At 33.8% G+C, this 4,815-nt stretch overlaps 1 long non-coding RNA gene across 1 annotated transcript; it reads left to right on the top strand.

The window, feature by feature from the left end:
• Positions 1-1,300: 1,300 nt before the first annotated feature.
• On the top strand, positions 1,301-2,043 carry LOC130467020 (uncharacterized). Its single transcript, XR_008927180.1, has 3 exons — positions 1,301-1,377; positions 1,484-1,547; positions 1,908-2,043. It is a non-coding gene; the product is annotated as an uncharacterized lncRNA (long non-coding RNA).
• Positions 2,044-4,815: the final 2,772 nt, after the last annotated feature.

Here is a 4,815-nt window from a genome sequence, read left to right as displayed (position 1 = left end):
GAAATTCTAGTGTTGGTATTTCTTATAGATTTTGAATACTATGAGCTAATTATTTTTCCCGAAAGTATTGTTTCAACCTTGTCCTTTTTTACCTTGAATTATTTTGTTGTCATCAGTAGTTGTTGTTTTATTAAGATAACCAGTGTTGGTGTGTTCAAAGCAAAACTATTGATTACCTTCTTCAAGGATGTCTATTGTATTTTCTGAACGAGTTGCATTATTTTGAAGAACTGTGAGTTTAGATGTGGCTTTGTTTGATGAACTGGAATTTCTTCTTTTTATGTAGGCCAAAAGTTGAAAATCAAACTAAGGATGATCAACCTGCAAAAAGAAACAACACATCTGCCGATTCTTCAAGATTTTTAGATGTATGAATCCACTACTCAGATGGTTAAATATGCGTCACAAGACTTACAACCTCTCATGTATATTTCATGACTTATTTTATTTTATTTTATTCAGTTTGGACCTTCAATAATGGATGATGAATTCGGGAGTAGTATACATGATACTATCCCTGAGAATCTGAGATAACACCAGGACATTCCAGCAATCCAGTACATGATTTGATTTCTGCAAGCAAAGCTGACGAGGACAACAAGATCAAGGCTTTAGTTGAAAATTCTGGTTTATACTGGCAGAAGTGAGACTTTATTTCTATTTGTACTATGGTTGTTATTTTATGTCTAGCCATGAGTAAAAATATGTATGTACTAATTGGAATGTTATGTAAACTATGCAGTTCGCATACTTATGGTTTTGGCCAAGGGAGAGGTTTAGGAAGAGGTGGACAGGGTGGCCGGGGATTTGGTATGTCTCTAAATTACTTTCTATTTCCTAATATAATTAGCTTATTGTTTTAGGGCGTGTGTCCGTTTGTTGATGAACTGTTGGATAAATGATAATATAAAGGGAAATCATGGTTCCCATAAACGCTTGTCTGAGGCAAGCTTTAATATACAAGGTGATGTTTAAATGTCTAATGGGTCATTTATTAATTTCTCTTGATCTCTGATCAGGATGTCCATGTATCTGTTCCTACTTTCGAGGAAACTGAATATTGGAATAATTTCATGCTGTACTTGCAGGCCCTAGGGTATCCTATGCCTAACTTTGCACACGTCTCTTTGATTCTTGCACCTGATCGAAGCAAGCTGTCAAAGCGTCATGGTGCAACTTCAGTGGGTCAGGTTTGTGGTGAATAAAATAGTTTTATAATGCTAGCATATTGTCTGGATTGATACAGTCATTAAAATCCCATTCTTGCATGTATCAAACGAGAGATGGGATATCTGCCACAGACAATGGTAAACTACTTATCACTATTGGGCTGGGGGGATGGTACAGATAATGAATTTTTCACTATTGAACAACTTGGTAAGTTACTCTTGGTCTTTCCCCATATTAGTTTGCTGGACTGCTGCTATAGATGCCTTTTTTCTGTAAACTACTGTTGAGTGATTACATTTTTGTGTGGTTGCAGTTGAAAAGTTCACTATAGAACGTGCAAATAAGAGTGGGGCTATATTTGATTCTACTAAATTTAGGTAAATATTAAGCTAGTTTTCATTTTGTTGGCTATGTGCACTGGATCTTCCATTTTGATCTAGTTTCTTCAGTTTCTTGTTTATTTATATAAGTCACATGGACTCTATAGCAGAATAAAGATGTTGTGATGAACTGTTGCATTTAAATTCTAGATTTGTTTAATACTTATTTTTTCTTCGATGTTGCCAAGTATCAGAGATTATATCTTTTCAAAATCAATGTGTGTCTGTGGGACAAAAGATGTACTTGCAGATGATCTTGTGCCAAAAAATACCCCTGTTTTTGGAGGGGGGTTCTGAAAGGCAGATGATCAACAACTAATTTCTTGAACTTGGGTTCAATACTAAAATATATGACAGGTTGACAATCTAAAAGGGGAGATGGGAACAACACAGACATGTGGCACTAGCTGGGCAGTATTTGCAGTTCTGTTGATGATCATTAGCTCAAAGTTGGATGTTTCTGAAGGAGAACTCTTACCATACGATGATGAAACATGTAAATTATGCAGGTAAGTTACTAGTTTTGCCTTGTCTTAACAATATGCAAAAACTTAGCCACTTAGGCAAAACATGTTAGAATTTACCAATTCCTTCTGCACTTTCATCAGCAATGATCTAGAGGAAATAAATATAGAACCTGTATCACTGTATGGTTAGTCAACAAGCCAAGTCAACCACCTAGTCAACATCCAACAATGTTATGTGGCCTACCAGAAATACTTGTAAAGTCTAGAACGAGCTTGAAATAAGAGTTTTCAGTGAATCTGGTTTTGGAATTTTGATACTTTGGCCCTTCGTTTTTTGTTTCTTGATTTCCATTTTTAGAAAAACCAAAAAACAAAATATGAAAATCACAAAAAGTCAATTTTCGAAATCAACATGATTATTATAAGTTATAACTAATTTTCAGTTCATGATCAAATCATATCATATGGCTTTCAAAACAAAAAAAAAAACTGAAAACTAACCGTGATTTGGTTGGCAATAATTTATAACACAAACGTTGTTTTTATTTTTTATTTGTATGGTTGACCTCAAATCATCACAACTATCGGTATCAAAACAGTATCACGTAAAATCTTGTAAGATACAAATTGCATTTTAATATTTATTCCATAAACTAATTGAACAGTAATCAATTGGTTCTCACAAAAATTACATTGGTAAATTCGTTGGGTAGTTCAACCAACCAACCAAATGAAATAGTAAGGATGGATCCACTTGACCAATTCAACAAATACATAGGCGGCTATAACATCATAGACAAGCATTATTGGGGTGTAAGTCAGAATGCCTCACAAGTTTTAACTTTCTAAAACTCATTCGAACCTATTTATGCACATTTAAGGCTCATTGCGTCGTTATAGGTCATATTTAGAGCTAAAATGACATTTCCGCCCCCAACTTTGAACTAAAGAACCTAAGGATACATTTGATTCTTATTACATGACTAATATGCATAGTTTTAACTTTTTAAAACTCATTCGAACCTATTTATGCACATTTAAGGCTCATTTGGTCGTTATAGGTCATATTTAGGCTAAAATGACATTTGCTCTCCCAACTTTGAACTAAAGGACCTAAGGACTCATTTGATTCTTGTTACATGACTAATATGCATAGTTTTAACTTTCTAAAACTCATTCGAACCTATTTATGAACATTTAAGCCTCATTGGGTCGTTATAGATCATATTTGGAGCTAAAATGACATTTTCGCTCCCAACTTTGAACTAAAGAATCTAAGGATACATTTTTGTTCTTATTACATGACTAATATGCATAGTTTTAACTTTCTAAAACTCATATGGACCTATTTATGCACATTTAAGGCTCATTGGGTCGTTATAGGTCATATTTAGAGCTAAAATGACATTTCCGCTCCCAAATTTGAACTAAAGGACCTAAGGACTCATTTGATTCTTGTTACATGACTAATATGCATAGTTTTAACTTTCTAAAACTCATTCGAACCTATTTATGAACATTTAAGCCTCATTGGGTCGTTATAGATCATATTTGGAGCTAAAATGACATTTTCGCTCCCAACTTTGAACTAAAGAATCTAAGGATACATTTTTGTTCTTATTACATGACTAATATGCATAGTTTTAACTTTCTAAAACTCATATGGACCTATTTATGCACATTTAAGGCTCATTGGGTCGTTATAGGTCATATTTAGAGCTAAAATGACATTTCCGCTCCCAAATTTGAACTAAAGAACCTAAGGACCCATTTGATTCTTATTACATGACTAATATGCATAGTTTTAAGTTTCTAAAACTCATTTGAACTTATTTATGCACATTTAAGGCCCATTGGGTCATTATAGGTCATATTTAGAGCTAAAATGACATTTCCGCTCCCAACTTTGAACTAAAGAACCTAAGAATACATTTGATTCTTACTACATGACTAATATGCATAGTTTTAAGTTTCTAAAACTCATTTGAACCTATTTATGCACATTTAAGGCTCATTGGGTCGTTATAGGTCATATTTAGAGCTAAAATGACATTTCCACTCCCAACTTTGAACTAAAGAACCTAAGGACTCATTTGATTCTTATTACATGACTAATATGCATAGTTTTAAGTTTCTAAAGCTCATTCGAACCTATTTATGCACATTTAAGACTCATTAGGTCGTTATAAGTCATATTTAGAGCTAAAATGAGATTTTCAAGTTTCCAAGACTCATTCTAATATATTTATGATTAATACAAATGCTAATTGACTATCGTTATAGGAAATTTCGCATCCAAAGAAGTGGAATTCTAAGCCTAAGTCCAACTTAGAGGTGGTGGGTAGTTGTGATCGTAAAACACAAGAATCAACCACCAAAAGCAAGAAAGCAGGACTTGCATACGATGCAATTCAAGGTCTTGGCCCGTCGTGCAAATACTTGCAGTTTATCATGACTTCGGCGCCTGATGATATATATGATAATAGTACCATCCCATTGGCGGCCTCAGTTTGGCACTCGGATTTTGATCAAGAAACATACATAAATGCGTCCGATATAGAAGAGTTCCTTCGCGGGGCGTGCTTAAACATTTCAGCGATCCAAGTCTACATATTGTAATTAAATGTTTTATTGTTGTTAAATATATTAGTACGTGCACTTTGGTTTTGGGATGTATACAAAACGACAGTTATTGTTTATATATTTGTTATACAGGTTGCGATATTCTATTATTGTTATGACAGGTTTCTATATTTGGTGCAAATCCCTAAACAAAATTAGAATTTTCCCGCCAAAAA

Source organism: Spinacia oleracea, chromosome 2 (assembly GCF_020520425.1).
Source record: "Spinacia oleracea cultivar Varoflay chromosome 2, BTI_SOV_V1, whole genome shotgun sequence".
NCBI lineage: Eukaryota > Viridiplantae > Streptophyta > Magnoliopsida > Caryophyllales > Amaranthaceae > Spinacia > Spinacia oleracea.
The sequence above is the reverse complement of the archived record's forward strand: the minus strand, read 5'-3'. Positions and strand labels throughout refer to the sequence as shown.